We start from the raw sequence: 18103 nt of genomic DNA on the forward strand, positions 1-18103 counted from the left end.
CCTATGAATTCGCCTTTTGAAATTGACAAACTGCCCCCTGGAATTAAATCCAAAGATGTGAAAGGTCTAGCTCGACGTCTAAAATCCATTTGGAAAAAAGTAAGAGGGAACAATGCCCGAGCCACCGCCCAACAGCTAAAGAGAAGTAATCAAAAAGCAAAAATGCCTGAGTACAAGGTAGGAGACCTAGTTATGTTGAGCAATCCAGTAGTAAAAAAGGGAAGAACCAAAAAGTTTACACCTACTTATGAAGGACCGTACCGTATCATCCGGCTTACTTCACCGGTAAATGCGGAAATTCAGTTAGCGGAACGCACAGTGATCGTTCATTTTGACAGATTGAAACTGTATAAAGGACCCGAGCCACCCCCACCTAACAGTGAAACCGGGCCTATTACGCCAGTAGTTCCACCCAAAAAAGCAAGAAAGAAGGTAATACAACCGCCTAGACAGCAACGTAGATATGCTCTAAGGTCAAACCCCTATGATTTGCGTTCCTGAAAGTAGGTCTGGAATGGTATGTAAACAGTTGGCAAAGTCCTGCATGCAGCAAGAGAATTAATTGACGGAAAACACCGTAGTTACTATACATTTAATTAAATTGTGCATGTCAGTTATAAGTAGACATAAGAACTGGCAACTGTTGGTAACTGGTAATAGAATTTATGACGTCACATGTTAATGGAAGTGACTGAAGTTATGTGATCATTTTGTCTTGTCATTTAACGTCTCCAGTCATGTTATCGTAGCAGTCGAGAATTAAAACCACAAACATTCTTTAATCATGGAATTAAGGGGAAAGTTGTCCTTGTCAAAAGAACACGTAGAGAAAGAATTTACAGGCAGCTAACACTGCCGGCCGTGGCTTGGCCGTAATGGGGTAATGAAGTTACTAGTTGGAGGCTCATATAATAAAGTAAAATCTCCTATTGTCTGGCTCATCCTTTACAGACTGATGACTTTTTGAGGTAAATATGCATCAGAGACCCCATATTCATTTACTTAAATGATTGCCTATGTCCAGCCTATTATCCCACAAATCTTCTGTACTTATTTCTGAAAAACCTGGTATCTGTAAGAACAAAGCAAAAATGTTCTCTAACATTATTATTTATTATTCATGGACATTTGGTATAAATGACTTATTCCACTAACTGTACCAGATAGTAGTTATAAATAGATGTCTCTGACTATCAAACTTGGTAAATTTGTGGCAATGGCTTAAAGTACAGAGGTTTAAAAGATAAAGTCAATTACAGATTACCTGTACTCATATCTAATACGAAAATGTGTGAACAATATTGGTTAGTGCTAGTAAACCTGCTAAATTTAAGACAACAAATGTGTCCACTAATCCACAAATCACAAACATATATCATGAATCTCTTTACAGTGTATAGTTTCTATTCATCAAAAGCATCCATTTACGAAATACAGTAAGAGAAACTTGTAAAACAGATGTATTCTCTGCATAAGTATTATAATGAAACATTTGACTGAATTAGTGTCCTTTACAACGGTTGACTCAACTAAATCACTTATTTATTTGACTGAACTAGTGTCCTGTACAATGGTTGCTTTAAAATATAATGATCAAAACCAAAGAACAAATATGAGCACATCTCCAAAAAGCAGGAGCTTTGTGTTGACAGAACTGAAGTTACATGCAAGCACATGAAGCTTTTTCAACATTCCCACTATTTTAGTGACAGGTTTTGCCCTTTTACAATGCCAAATTTTGAATGCAAAGGAACAAATAAATTCTTGTGATATAAGGTCACCTGTATAAACAGCATCAGTATAACCAACTACCTACATTTGGGGTACTCTATACATTAACCTTTTATTTTGATCAGTTGATGGAAAATTATCTTTACCATTTACTAATTTGCATTATCATCATCATTCAAAAACTTGCTCACACTTTTCACTGCAAACAAAATATCTGGTTGCATGACAACGGAAAAAACCAGAGTGATTCAATTTTTGCACAGTACGGTATTCTATCAACCTCAGATACTTTGTTAGTGGGTAATAAACTGACATGAGGATTGAGGATTGGCTGGAACATTCAAACAATTTACATGGATCATTCTGAACTTCTCAATTATTCTTCTCATGTACTCACATTGATGTATTAACATCTTCTTTCTTGCACAGTCTCCTCAATTTCCATGCCAACTAAACAATGACTATCTCAGATTCTAATACAAAATGATCCTTTTAGTGATGTGACAACCAATTTTACTAATCATTTTCCTGTACTTTGAGGTTGTAAGTCACTCATCTACAAATAACTCTAATGAAACAACTTCACTCCTGATTGTGGCACAGAATAAGCATGAGTCAGTGTCATTTGCTTGAAAATTACACTTCAAAAGAAAATCTAGAAGGTGGTGCACAGACCACTGATCTGATAGTGCCCACATATCACCAATCATTCTTGTAAAAGAGAGTTTTTCTTTAGTCATATTTCATTCCCTCGAGAAAGCAAAGAATCAGCCCTTGTATAACTTCACTCTTACTAGCCAGGTAAGTGTAGCTGTCACTGGGGTGAGGGCATCCCAATTCATAACAACAACTTGTCTCATGGTACATTATTTTTGAACTTAAGCAAATATGCAGTCATGACAAGAAGAGTTACATGTGTGCCTGCAGGGAACAACATTATTCTGACATCAGTGTTTCACGTATCCTACAGTACATATCCCAAATCAGTGAGCTCCATCAGCCTCTTCAGTAGAGTGCTGAACTTTTGGAGTTGAAGGTAACCAACAATTTTGTGTGTTTCTGTGGACATGAAAGCATTTACTTTATGCTCATCGGTCAATAACAATATTCCAAAATCTTATGCAGTAATCATTTTATTGCATACAAACATTTTTGTTCTTGTCTCATAGACCTTGTTGTAAACATTCACTGTCCCTGCTCTGAGAAGGTCTCGAATTAAACCTAGAATGGATCAAACAGGAACAGGTAGGAAGCACAAATTACAGAGTGAGATGTGGCAGTTTGCATATAGCTGGACCAATTTTTTCCCCCCTTGCATAGTCTGTGAGAGGTTTGTGGCCTGCTATACCAGAAAGTCTGTACAACCTGGTTCTAGAAACATCTAGCTTTCTTTAGGTTGTGTGGCAGTTTCTCAAACTTACAGACCACAGGATTTTTTGTGTCAATCACCAGCCCTACAGGTACTTCTATATATATATTTCTTCCTCAAGGTAGCCATATAGAAATTCAGTATGAAAAGTGAACTGTATCACTTCCAGTTCTTTGTTTGTGGAATGAATCATACCATATGACTGCAAAAAGGAAGGTCTCATTGCAATTGACCCTGTATTCCTGTTTGAAGCTTGTCACACTTTGTATCTTGTAATCTTACCATTTGTGTCAGACATGACAATTAAAACACACTTGAGACAATAACTTGCTGACTGTTGGATTTAGAGCTGACCTTCCAAGTTTTGTTGTACTTGTGAGCATTCATTTCTTTTAACTAACTCCATCTGAGCAGGCCTTGAAGGCTCAACAGTACTGACTGATTGTCATCCCCCCCTCAGCCCACAGGCATCACTGGATGCAGATATGGAGAAGGATGTGGTCAGCACACTGCTCTCCCATCCGTTGTCAGTTTTTGTGACCAGAGCCACTATTTCCCCATCAAGTAGCTCCTCAATTGGCTTCACAAGGCCTGAGTGCACTTCACTTGCCAGTAAAGTGCTAACCAAGCCCAACAGTGCTTAACTTTGGTGATATGATGGGAACTGATGTTACCACTGCGGCAAGGCCACTGGCCATCCAGTTCTTTTGAGTAGGGACTGGTAAGTGCTACCTTGAAACTGTTAGGAGCGTCATGTTGGATGAAATCAACTTCATATCTTGCTGGCTTACAAATTGCAGAACAGTCTTGTAGCCATGTCAATTATACTTCAAAAGGTAGCTCTTCAGTTAGCTGTTGTGATACGTGCCACAGGAAGAACAAACACAATTCATGGAACATAGTACTTTATAGAGCAACACATGAGATACAATGACGTACAGACTGTGCATAGCACTGAAGATGTTGACTGGACAACAGTAATACAGGCTACAAAATAAGCTGAGCACTCATTGTGATCGCTTAAATAATACTCTTTCTTTGGCGTCTCACCAGAGTACACCAAGGGGCTGACCCAGGTGACCTCTATAAGGAGGCCTGTGAACTGTACACATGTGTGATCTGTGAAATCGGCTGACCCAGGTGGCCTCTATAAGCAGGCCTGTGAACTGTTCACATGTATGATCTGTGAAATCACATACGTCACGTGTGAAGGTACATCACTCCTCCTTTCTAGGGAGTGGAAAACCACATAGATACATAAAAAAAAACTAGGCATAGAAACTATGTGGTACAGAAAAAGTGCATGGTACAGAAAAATGCACGGCACAGAAAAAAAAAAAAACTATTGGCACTGGATAGCAATGTAACTGAAAAGGCACTGGTACCATGAAAAAAAGCACTGATTTCTCAAGGTAATGAGATTAAAAGTCTCGGTCACCACCAACGATGGCACTGATGTCCACTTCATCACACGATGATGCTGGCTGCTGCAGCACATGGCGGGCAATTGCCAGTAAGTAGGGGCACAAGTGATGAGGGGACAGGTTGGCACGCTGTGCCCCCCTTTTGTGAGAGGACACAGAGCAGGATTGGGGTCAGCATCTCCGTAGTGATGTCCTTGTTGAGGTCAGCAGTCAGCACTGCAGGCATCATCGGGGGCATCAGAGACGACGGTCACACCGGACCCGGCAACAGAGACGGGAGCGGTTGTGGCATCAGGTGTACAGGGGCTGCTCTGGCGATGAGAGTGTGGGAATGGGAGTGGGGGCAGGAACCGCAGATAGTGATCTATCAGGCAGCAGCCCTCTGCAGTGCAATGCAGACCTTCTGTGACACAGGCACAGGCATCGGAAGCAATGGGGACAGGGAAGGCAATGGGCCCTCCTGAAAAGACTCTGCTGTGTGCAGCGCGCAGCTGGTTTGAGTCACCGACATCCACCCATCAAGAGTATGGACGATGCATAGGTGCTGGCTCTGGCACTCGATGGTGGCAAAAATCCAATTTGGCTGGCAGCCAAAACCCCGAGCCCAGACAAGCACCCCCAGCCGGAATCTTCGCAGATTTGGGAATTCTGGCAGACGCAGCATAGGATGCAGCACGTGAAGGAGGGTCCACAGTTGGTGTCTAAGTAGCAGCTTCACGGGGCTCTCATCTCCCACTGGAGTGAAATGGTACAAACTCAATAAATGGACTAAAGCAGGTTATGGGGACCTCTCAGATACATACTTCCAGATCTGAGTTTTAAACATGTGAACAATGTGTTAGGCCTCACCATTAGACTGAGGACGAAATGGGGAGCCGCGAGATGACAAACACCACTATCCTGAAAAAAATATGCAAGTTCTCAAGAAACAAACTGAGGGCCATTATTGGTAACCACACTATACAGAAGTCTCTCAATTGCAAAAATCTAAGACAGGCAAACCTAAGTTTCTCGCATTTGTAGATTTAGAGAAAGCTTTTGACAATGTTGACTGGAATACACTCTTTCAAATTCTGAAGGTGGCAGGGGTATAATACAGGGAGCGAAAGGCTATTTACAATTTGTACAGAAACCAGATGGCAGTTATAAGAGCCGAGGGCATGAAAGGGAAGCAGTCGTTGGGAAGGGAGTGAGACAGGGTTGTAGCCTATCCCTGATGTTATTCAATCTGTATATTGAGCAAGCAATAAAGGAAACAAAAGGAAAGTTCGGAGTAGGTATTAAAATCCATGGAGAAGAAATAAAAACTTTGAGGTTCGCCGATAACATTGTAATTCTGTCAGAGACAGCAAAGGACTTGGAAGAGCAGTTGAACAGAATGGACAGTGTCTTGAAAGGAGGATATAAGATGAACATCACAAAAGCAAAACGAGGATAATGGAATGTAGTCGAATTAAATCGGTTGATGCTGAGGGAATTAGATTAGGAAGTGAGACACTTAAAGTAGTAAAGGAGTTTTGCTATTTGGGGAGCAAAATAACTGATGATGGTCGAAGTAGAGAGGATATAAAATGAAGACTGGCAATGGCAAGGAAAGCGTTTCTGAAGAAGAGAAATTTGTTAACATCAAGTATAGATTTAAGTGTCAGGAAGCCGTTTCTGAAAGTATTTGTATGGAGTGTAGCCATGTATGGAAGTGGAACATGGACGATAAGTAGTTTGGACAAGAAGAGAATAGAAGCTTTCGAAATGTGATGCTACAGAAGAATGCTGAAGATTAGATGGGTAGATCACATAACTAATGAGGAAGTATTGAATAGGATTGGTGAGAAGAGGAGCTTGTGGCACAACTTGACTAGAAGAAGGGATCGTTTGGTAGGACATGTTCTGAGACATCGAGGGATCACCAATTTAGTATTGGAGGGCAGCGTGGAGGGTAAAAATCGAAGAGGGAGACCAAGAGATGAATACACTAAGCAGATTCAGAAGGATGTAGGCTGCAGTAGGTACTGGGAGATGAAGAATCTTGCACAGGATAGAGTAGCATGGAGAGCTGCATCAAACCAGTCTCAGGACTGAAGACCACAACAACAACAACAACAACAAGACAGGCCCGAAATAGTGACCACCATGGATGTGGTTGGACAATGCGCACATAGAGAAACGTGGAATAGGTGTCTAGTAGAATGAGCCAATACTTATTTAGGAAGGTCCCAGCAAAATCAACATGTAGACACTCCCATGGGTGCTGCAGCATCAGCCAGGGGGATACAGACACCTGTGGGGCCACCTGTTGCTGAGCACAGTGAGTGCAAGTGGTGATAAGCTGCATAATGTCTCATCTATGCCTGGCCAATACACACGCTGGCAGGCCAATGCTTTGGTGTGAGACATCTTCCAGTGACTGACATGCAGAAGCTGTAGTACATTACAGCACACGGAAGCAAGAAGCAAAACCCTGGGAGCAGCATCCTCCGTAGTTAACAAAAGAACCCTGTCAAACACAGAAAGGCAGTGCCGGAGGAAGAAGTAATTACATACGAGCCAGGGTTTTTCTGGTCAACTGTGCAGCACAAAAGAGAGTACCAACCACGTATAGGATCTGTGATGACAGGTGATGCTATCGTGGCACTAATGAAGGGAAAACCATCGACCGCATTCTGGTTCTCAATGTCTAAATAGAAACGGAGCAGATAATTCTGATCAGACGCCAGGTCCGGCCTGATCAGAAGGCGAGATAAGGCATTGGCATTGTCTTGTCGGGCTATCAGCCGGTAATGAATCTGAAAACAATAACAAGAGAGGAAGTAAGCCCAGTGCTGCAATGACGCACATGCTTGTCTGGTATGGAAGCGGAAGGGTTAAAAAGAGCAACCAGTGGCTTGTGATCTGTGATTAAATGGAACTTAGAACCATACAAGAAGAAGTGAAATTTCTTGAGAATGAACATAATTACTAAAGCCTCTTTTTCAATCTGAGAATACTGCTGATGAGCAGGAGTTAAAGGCTTAAAAGTATAAGCAATGGGTGGTTCAGATCTGTCCACTTATTTGTGTGCCAACACTCTGCCAAGACCATGCTGAGAGGCATCAGTAGCCAACACAAAACGCTGACACAACTGAAAAGTGGACAGCCACAGATCTAAGCAAAGTAAATACTCGATCACAAGCTAGGAACCAGAAAAAAGGCACATTTTTATGCAAAAGTGCTTGCAGTGGCTGAGCAACAGTGGATGTGTCCAGTAAAAACTTACAGTAGTACACAACTTTACCTAGAAATGCCTGCAGTTCCTTAATGGGGGTCAGCCACGGCAATACTGCAATTGCCGCAACATGGTGATGCAATGGCTTGACCTCTGTGTGAGGAACCTCAACTGATGACTGAAAAAAAGTGAGACTTGGCAACACTGCACTTGAGACCTGCAGACTGCGAAACAGAAAACAATAATCAGAGGTTGCTAAGGTGGTCTTCGGTAGAAGAGTCTGAAACAATGATAGTGTCAAGGTAATTGATGCAGCTGGGCATAGAGGCTGTCAGCTGTCCTCAAATGTTGAAAAATTGCAGAAACACTAGAGACACCAAAAGGCCAAGCACTGATATTGGTAAAAGCTAAAAGGTGTATTGACAATGAGAAAGTGTCTAGGGGCCTCATAGACTCCTGGAAATGGAAAAAAGAACACATTGACATCGGTGTGTCAGACCCACCATACTTGCTCCGGACACTGCGAGAGGGCTGTACAAGCAATGATCACACGCACGGCACAGCAGACACACCAGGAACCGCGGTGTTGGCTGTCGAATGGCGCTAGCTGCGCAGCATTTGTGCACCGCCGCCGTCAGTGTCAGCCAGTTTGCCGTGGCATACAGAGCTCCATCACAGTCTTTAACACTGGTAGCATGCCGCAACAGCGTGGACGTGAATCGTATGTGCAGTTGACGGACTTTGAGCGAGGGCGTATAGTGGGCATGCGGGAGGCCGGGTGGACGTACCGCCGAATTGCTCAACACGTGGGGCGTGAGGTCTCCACAGTACATCGATGTTGTCGCCAGTGGTCGGCGGAAGGTGCGCGTGCCCGTCGACCTGGGACCGGACCGCAGCGACGCACGGATGCACGCCAAGACCGTAGGATCCTACGCAGTGCCGTAGGGGACCGCATCGCCACTTCCCAGCAAATTAGGGACACTGTTGCTCCTGGGGTATCGGTGAGGACCATTCACAACCGTCTCCATGAAGCTGGGCTACGGTCCCGCACACCGTTAGGCCGTCTTCCGCTAACGCCCCAACATCGTGCAGCCCGCCTCCAGTGGTGTCGCGACAGGCGTGAATGGAGGGACGAATGGAGACGTGTTGTCTTCAGCGATAAGAGTCGCTTCTGCCTTGGTGCCAATGATGGTTGTATGCGTGTTTGGCGCTGTGCAGGTGAGCGCCACAATCAGGACTGCATACGACCGAGGCACACAGGGCCAACACCCGGCATCATGGTGTGGGGAGCGATCTCCTACACTGGCCGTACACCACTGGTGATCGTCGAGGGGACACTGAATAGTGCACGGTACATCCAAACCGTCATCGAACCCATCGTTCTACCATTTCTAGACCGGCAAGGGAACTTGCTGTTCCAACAGGACAATGCACGTCCGCATGTATCCCGTGCCACCCAACGTGCTCTAGAAGGTGTAAGTCAACTACCCTGGCCAGCAAGATCTCCGGATCTGTCTCCCATTGAGCATGTTTGGGACTGGATGAAGCGTCGTCTCACGCGGTCTGCACGTCCAGCACGAACGCTGGTCCAACTGAGGCGCCAGGTGGAAATGGCATGGCAAGCCGTTCCACAGGACTACATCCAGCATCTCTACGATCGTCTCCATGGGAGAATAGCAACCTGCATTGCTGTGAAAGGTGGATATACACTGTACTAGTGCCGACATTGTGCATGCTCTGTTGCCTGTGTCTATGTGCCTGTGGTTCTGTCAGTGTGATCATGTGATGTATCTGACCCCAGGAATGTGTCAATAAAGTTTCCCCTTCCTGGGACAATGAATTCACGGTGTTCTTATTTCAATTTCCAGGAGTGTATAAGGGGAGCTGGAGTTATGCTTCTGACAAATCAGTCTTCGGAAAGTACTGGCCACCTGATAATTTTGCGAGCAACTTGTCAGGGCAGGGCAAAGGGTACGTATCTATCACAGAAAAAAATGTAAACTGGCTCTGAGCACTATGGGACTTAACATCTGAGGTCATCAGTCCCCTAGAAATTAGAACTACTTAAACCTAATTAACCTAACGAAATCACACACATCCATGTCCGAGGCAGGATTCGAACCTGCGACCGTAGCAGTTGTGTGGTTCTGGACTGAAGCACCTAGAACCGCTCAGCCACTGCGGCCGGCTATCTATCACAGACTGTACATTAAATGTGACAGTGAAGTCTCACAGAGGCAAAGATTACACTCAGATTTTTAATTATGACCAATGGTGTAGTCCATTCTACTGGAAGAAATAGGCTCCTAGAGGGTGGGGAGGGGGTGGGGGGTGTGGGGAAGAGGGTGGACAGACCCTTCCACAGTAATGTGGGCATGAAAATCAGTAGCTACCCAATATCAGGGGAAAATGGAGACAAAAACTCAGAGCAGAAGGACTCCAGTTGCTGATATGGAACTTGATCTGACACTAAATTTACTTCATTGGCAATGGTGAAACCAAATGTGTTATACACATCTAACCAGTAGAGGTCTGCAGTGCAAAAATGATCCACAACAAGGAAGGTGAGAGTGTGAACAACAGATATGTAATACAGGTGTAGAGAACTGACCTAGGATAGAAATCTGCTGTTTATTATAGCTAGCCAACTTCTATGAAATATGTGTGAGGTGAGGGGGACTCACATCCCCTTACATTTGTGTGTTTACTCAAGTCACTGCAGCTTCTGTGTCTACTTGCATTTTTAGGAGTTTATTAAACATACACAAGTCAATAAAAAATTTGTTCAAGGAGACAGTCACTGTAGAGATGCAGTTTATGTCCATCAGTACTACTGTGTCCAACAAGTTTAAAGAGGAGTTACACACCAATGCAATGTGGCCTTTCTTTAGACACTTGTTGCAAACAGCCCAATGCTAAGGGCACACAGCAAGTTCGTGTTGGATGAAGCAGCATGGTCAAGATGGAAGGGGGGCACACAGCTGCTGTTGTGAAAGGCCTGTCAGTGCCCCGTGTGACTCTGAGTCGAAGGTTGTACTGTGGCAATGGCTTCCCTGTCATCCTGAACACTTGGAGATGCCTAACAGGGATTGACTGAACAACTTCTGATGCACTCCCCCCCCCCCCCCCTCCCTCCCACCCTCACAGAATCTGATTGCCCATGCCCGTGACACTTCAAAGCACTGTGCTATATTGAGCACATCTGAAAGCATCAGGTACTCACATTAAAGCACTTTTTCATGGACTTCCCTGTCTGGGGCCGGAAAATAACATTATGCACCATGTGACCAGCGTAGGATTCTACTAGTGATCAATTTACAATGATGGCTCAAACCCATGTAATTCTGCAGACAGGCTTCTTAAGATTGGTTTGGGTGTTTCTGACAATAATAAAATTCTACATGCATTGCAATTACATGCATTCTGTCACAGTAGTAGGTTGAGAGAAGCTTGCACATTTCATCAAATGATAAGCTTGCTGGTACTTGCAAAGGTGCAAGTTGCAGTGAAAGCCAGGAAAGAAGAAAGCCCTACACAGGCTTGCATCACCCAGATGAAAATCCTGGAAACGTTCATACAACTGTGTCTCATGGGAGCCAATCTTCAGCCAATTTATCACATGCTGGAACGGGTGAAAGTTGCCGTGACAGAAGAGTAGTCTGCAGTGAACATCCAGAAACCAGTTGATTGAGAGCGGTCGCAAGAGCCTGCTGTTGTTCCATGAAAGCTTGATGCTGGGCAATGATACACTAAAGAGCCAGAGAGACTGGTACACCTTCCTAATATTGTGTAGGGCCCTGCAAGCATGCAGAAGTGCCACAACACAGCATGGCATGGACTGCAATAATGTCTGAAGTAGTGCTGGAGGGAATTGACACCATGAATCCTGCAGGGCTGTCCATAAATCTGTAAGAGTATGAGGGGGTCGAGGTCTCTGCTGAACAGCATGTTGCAAGGCATCCCAGATATGCTCAATAATGTTCATGTCTGGGGGGTTTGGTGGACAATAGAAGTGTTTAAACTTGGAAGGGTGTTCCTGGAGCCACTCTGTGGCAATGCTGGATGTGTGGGGTGTCGCATTATCCTCCTGGAATTGCCCAAGTCTGTCGGGATGCACAATGCACACAAATGGATGCAGGTGATCAGAGAGGACGCTTACAAATGTGTCACCTGTTAGTCACATCTAGACGTATCAGGGGTCCCATATCACGCCAACTGCACATTCCCCACACTATTACTGAGCCTCCATTAGCTCAAACAGTCCCCTGCTGACATGCAGGAGCCATGGATTCATGAGGTTGTCTCCGTACCTGTACACGTCCATATGCTCAATAAAACTCGAAACAAGACTCGTCTGACCAGGCACCAAGTTTCCAGTCACTAACAGTCCAATGTCAGTGTTGACGGGCCCAGGGGAGGCTTAAAGCTTTGTATCATGCAGCCATCAAGGGTACACGTGTGGGCCTTTGGCTCCAAAAGCCCATATCAGTGATGTTTCATTGAATGGTTAACACACTGACACTTGTTGATGGCCCAGCATTGAAATCTGCAGCAATTTGTGGAAGGGTTGCACTTCTGCCATGTTGGGTGATTCTCTTCAGTCATTGGTGTTCCCATTCTTGCAGGATCTTTTTCCAGCCAAAGCAATCTTGGAAATTTGATGTTTTACTGGATTCCTGATATTCACGATACACTCACGAAGTGGTCGTACGGGAAAATACCCACTTCATCACTACCTCAGAGATGCTCTGTCCCATCGCTTATTTACTGACTATAACATGACATTCAAACTCACTTAAATCTTGATAGCCTGCCATTTCAGCAGCAGTAACCAATGTAACAACTGCACCATGCACTCGTTTTCTTATGTAGGCATTACGGACTGCAGTGCCATGTTCTGCTCGTCTAGGTATCTCTGTATTTGAATACACATACCTATACCAGTTTCTTTGTCACTTAAGTGTATGTTGGAGTATTTCATCCGTGGAGATGTTTGTCGGGTGACTTAGCACGGACACTGACACGTGGAGAAAACATAACTCTCCTTCACTGCCAAGTTTGCTGTAGCGAGGACAAACAGGATTTATGGAACACGGTACTTTATACAGCAACACATAAATACAATGAAGTACAGGTTGCGCCTAGCACTGAACACATTGACTCGACAACAGTAACACAGTTTACAGAATAGGCTGAGTACTTGTTTTGGGTCACTTATACAATACTGTTTCTTTGGTGGCTCATCAGAGTGCACCAGGGAGCCAACCAAGGTTACATCTATAAGTGGGCCTGTGAACTGTATGGACGTGCAATCTCTGAAATCGTGTGCATCATGGGTGAAGGTACATTAATACTCTTATACTGTACTGTGGAGTTTCTTTCTCTTCCTGTACGTGTACTGGTCTGATGTGACCTTGCCTGTCATGATCCACCAGTTCTCATTCTGGACGTGCAATCTCTGAAATCGTGTGCATCATGGGTGAAGGTACATTAATACTCTTATACTGTACTGTGGAGTCTCTTTCTCTTCCTGTATGTGTACTGGTCTGATGTGACCTTGCCTGTTATGATCCACCAGTTCTCATTCTTCGTCATCCTTGATTTTCACATATATATTGTCTCCTTGTTGTGTTACTGGTGGTGTACTGCTGCTTATCTCTCTCTCTTTGATAGTGTATCTTTTAATAGTTACAGGGCTGATGTAGTTGGTGGCAGAAGGGTGCATAGGGCAAGTCTTACAGCTGGGATGGTCGCAGGGCTAGAAGCCATAGGGTAGGGTAATGGGTGCAGGAGTGTAGGAACTGACAAGGATATTGTGGAGATTGGGAGGATGATGTAAAACTATTCGAGGTGTGGTGTGCTAAATGTCAGACAGACTGGACCTCATTTCAGGGTATGTTCATCTTTTCTCAGCATGATGGGCTCTAAAAGCAGGACAATGCAACATATCACACAGCTCACAGGGTACTTGTGTGATTCGAAAACCCCCAACATAAGTTTACTGTACTCTCCTGGCCACCAAACTCACGGATTTAAACCCAGTCAAGAATCTATGAGACCCCCTCAATTGGGCTGTTCATGCCATGGATCCTCATCCAAGAAACTTTGTGCAGTTGGGCCCGGCACTGGAGTCAGCATGGCTCTACACTGTTGTTGATAACTTCCAGAATCTCACTGACTCTCCTCCTGCATGTCTCGCAGAGGTCCACATTGCAAAAGGTGGTTATTCAGTTTTCTGAAAGTTGGTCACATTAATGTTGCTGGACAGTGTTTGTCTCCTTCTGGATCATATTTTACAGGTAAGACTGGGACAACTAATTTGTTACTCCTCATTCTTAATGCCTCTAGTTTTTTCAGTAGTATTTTATGATCCGCATTGTCAAAAGGCTTGGACAAGTCTGAGAATATGCCTTAAGAGCTTCAAGTACTGTTTTTGCAAACTCTTTAATGGCCAATATTGTACTTTAATTTTGGAAAGCAAACTGTGTTTTGTTAAAAATGTTGTATTTATCCAGTCAACTCATTAGTATACCTTTCATATTTGACTGAATTATTTTTTAGTGCATTGGCTGTAGTAAAACTAGCTCGTAGTGTTCTATACTCTCTGCATTATGTTTCTTTAGTTAGGACATATCTCATACATGCTATAGGTACTCCAAAACACCACCTGCAATAAATGAGTCATTTTCTATGTTTGTTAATGGGGTTTGTACACTGTCTTTGTGTGCCTTCAGAAAAGAAACTGGAATCCCATCTATGCCTGCTAACTTCTTTTTCTTCTGTATTGTCTTTCTGACTTCATTCTCTGTTGTGGGAAAACATTATTGCACTTGTATAACTCATTGTGGCTGCTGCATGTGTTTTAAAAGGTTTTGTTTTGCAACTTTGCTGTAATAGCAGAGAAACTGTCATTGCAAAATTTGTAAATTCATGAGGATTTCATATTACTGTTGTTGTCATGATTTAACCTAAAAAGGGCTTGGTCCTCCTCCTGATGACAACAGGTATTTGACCATGGGTGGCCCAGGCAGTCAGTCACATTTACGCATGCTCCCTCGCCTGTCATCGTTTGCTGATGCTATTGCCCCATGGTGAAAGACTTGTAGACATCTTCTACATCACTGGGAACCAGAGATCATTCAATTTCATGCCCTCCTCATTCCTATTGAAACTCCTGGTGTGTTCGACAATCTCTATGGCTTCTCTGTACAGCCTTTCATGATATCCGCTTGTGGCTGCCAGTACTTGAGTCCTATTAAAATGAATGTGGTGGTCTCCGGACTGCAAAGCATGTTCCACAACAGCTGATTTGTCAGTCTCTTCCCTCCTACAGTGCTCTTCTAGCTGTTTTTTGACTATTCTGTTTGTAGTACCCACATACACTTCCACATGACTACATGACTCCTATAAATTCCTGCTTACTCCAGCAATTTGCGAACATTCTTGGCCAATTTTAGGTTATTCTGCATCTTCTAGGTGGTCTGGTAGATTAACATAATGTTCTATTTCATCAAGATTTTTCCTGTGCTGTCAGGAACATCCTTAATGATAGGCAGGAAAACTTTGGATTTCACATGTGCTTGTGCATCATTATGATTTTTGCGCAGCATTCTTAATTCTGTTTTTATAACAGTGGATGAATGGATGAATAATCATTCTTAAGCAAAGAATTTGTGATTGTGTTTTAATTCCACATCAAGCAAAGCAAGTATGTGAGAAGACAAGCAACAAAAAGAGATGGAAAGAAACACCCTGGTGGAATGATAAAACAAAGGATGTAGCACAGAAGAACAATGGAGCCTTCAGGGTATGGTTCCAGAAGAGAACAGTAGAGACAAGAGAAGAGTATCAGGCAAGAAAGAAAGAAAGAAGCAAAAGAGTGGTGGCGGAGGAAAGAAGAAAGTGAATCGAACAGCGAACTAGAATGATGAAGGAGGATACTGAAGGTTCAAAACAGGTGTTATATGGGATGATTAAAAGTAAGAGGAAGAACAATATGACAGATTATGCTCGAATGGTGAACAAAAGTGGACAAGATGTAGAGAATAAGGAGGAACCCAAGAATATGTGGAAGGAGTATTTTGAAGAACTCCTGAACCCGAATGGAGACCTGGATGAGGAGGAACAGCAAATAGAAAAAGACCTTACATAGGGAGAAGTGGAAGAGGCATTGGGCAAGATTAGGGGAGGGAAGTCACCAGGTCTGGATGAGCTAAGTGTAGAGATGGTGAGAGCAGCAGGAGAGGTGGGGATATAACGCAAGAGTTGCAAGTTAGCGCCAAATATAACACTAAACCACATGAGCATTACCCTCTGGGAGGCATTTTAGTTGTTTATTTGACCGTGTGAATACCTAATGGACAGAGGGTATTCAAACATTAATTTCACATAAGTGGCAATTAATGGGAAACTGAAAGACTTTACTTTGGAGGTAATACTAGTATTGACGTTCATACAAATGAAATAATAAACGGTCACCAGCATAATTAGGCATCATAATTTGAAACATTATGTTTCAAGAAAACTTAATATGAGCTACTAAATTGACTTTCATTAATACTCCTTATGAATAGTGCAACGAATACACATGACTACCGGATGAACTGAGTAGTGGGTAGCAGTAGTTACTATTTTCACAAATCAGCAATCACAGGATTTTTAAAAGTTATTTGACTCATAGTCATAATAGTTACTGTTGCAATCAATAGCTAACTCAGCAATAAGATGTTACTAAAGACTTCATGAGACTAAAATTGGGCATGACCAGAGTCCTGGTTTAACTGACATACAGACACCACAAATAAAGTTAAATGACATTACACAGACACTTTTTATACTCACAATTTTATGGAAATGCTTCAGATTTCTTTAGCAAAAGCAATATTTAGTTTATCTTTCTTATAATAGAAAAGAATATAGTGGGGACCCATAAACTGAAACTGTCTTTACAGGCAAATTCTGTAACTACTTCAGAAACAAACTGCAATTTGCCAATATTGATTTCTAATGCCACTTGAAATAATTTATATGTTCATACTTTAAAGCAATTTGAGGGAATATGGTATAGTTGTAGGTAAACAACTATAATCCTCTCATACACTGATTTATTCACACTTAGCGTCTACACAGATACAAGTCCGGAGGCTAACTGCCGTTAGCGTCCAACATGCTCTCCAAAGCCCCCTCCTCAAAGCTAGCACACTTCCGCACAGAACCAATATCGATTTTTATGGCGCTCTACGCCACATAGCCCCCCCCCCCCCCCCCCCCCGCGCAGTATGGAGTACGTCCCTGTGAATGGGGGGTGTGAGAAGTTAGGAAGGTAACGCACAGTTCTTCTGCGTCAGGCGGAAGCGGTCGACTGGTAGGAGACCGGGGGGTGAAGCCCGGTACGTCGACGGTGAAGTCAGTGAGCGACGCCGGCGGCTGAAGACGACGTCCCGTCCTGGAGTGAAGGTGTAGCACTTCGTCAGCCGGCAGGCGGAGAATCACCTTGCCAGAAGGCCTAACAAAGGCACGCAAATTGCCACACGCAGCACTTCTGCTCAATTTAAAGTGGCGCACCACATGAGATTCTGCACTTCCTCCCTCAATATTGTCACACGCGAGTACCACACACACTGTATCGCCATCTACGACAACAGATAATTTATGTATGTCATCAGGGTGCACATGTGTTGTGAATTCTTGGATGGCGCCTGTACAAGCAATGGTAGGGAGGCAGGGAGGTGTGGGAAAGCCATGGCAGGGGGAAGCATCTGCTAAGAGGGGGGTGTCAGGTGCACTAGACTGTGCAGGAGACAACCTCGGGCGATCAGCTGACAGACGAGGGAGCGTGACCGAAGGCAACGAGGATCCAGTGTGGGTTGAACGGCGTGACAAAGAGCTGTCACACGAAGATGGTAACACAATGGTAGAATCCGAGTGGTTGGCAGTTCGACTGCGAGGGCTGTGAGGAGTGAAGCCCCGAAAAGATTGGCCACTCGAATTAGATGAACGCGGAGTAGGAGCAGTGCTCGGCAGAGAAACACGCTGTGGAAAATCAATACCCAAATGCATGGTGTGGAAAGATGGATGGCCGCTTGAAGCAGGGGCGGAAGAAATAGGGGCAGAATCAGGGAGGTTCACCTGAGGCTCAATGAAAGCTGGTTTCACTCGGTTGAGTGAGACTGTGGTTACAGAGTCTTTTATGAGGAGATCCATGTTTTTCTCAGAGCGTTTGACGACCTTGTAAGGATCCGTGTAGGGTGACTGAAGCAGGGCTTTGACTGAGTCGTCTCTGAGAAACATGTACTCACAAGAGTCTAGCGTGCGCGGTACGTACGCGCGCGGAGGTGTATGAGCAGCTGGAGGTGGCGGCTGAATTTTGCTGCAGTG

At 44.0% G+C, this 18103-nt stretch overlaps 1 protein-coding gene across 1 annotated transcript in view; it reads left to right on the forward strand.

Annotated features, from left to right (window-relative positions):
- Positions 1 to 18103, forward strand: part of LOC124711506 (fatty acyl-CoA reductase 1-like) — a 239946-nt gene that overhangs the window by 179775 nt on the left and 42068 nt on the right. The window lies entirely within an intron of this gene.

This window comes from Schistocerca piceifrons, chromosome 8 (genome assembly GCF_021461385.2).
Source record: "Schistocerca piceifrons isolate TAMUIC-IGC-003096 chromosome 8, iqSchPice1.1, whole genome shotgun sequence".
In the NCBI taxonomy this organism is placed as follows: Eukaryota; Metazoa; Arthropoda; class Insecta; order Orthoptera; family Acrididae; genus Schistocerca; species Schistocerca piceifrons.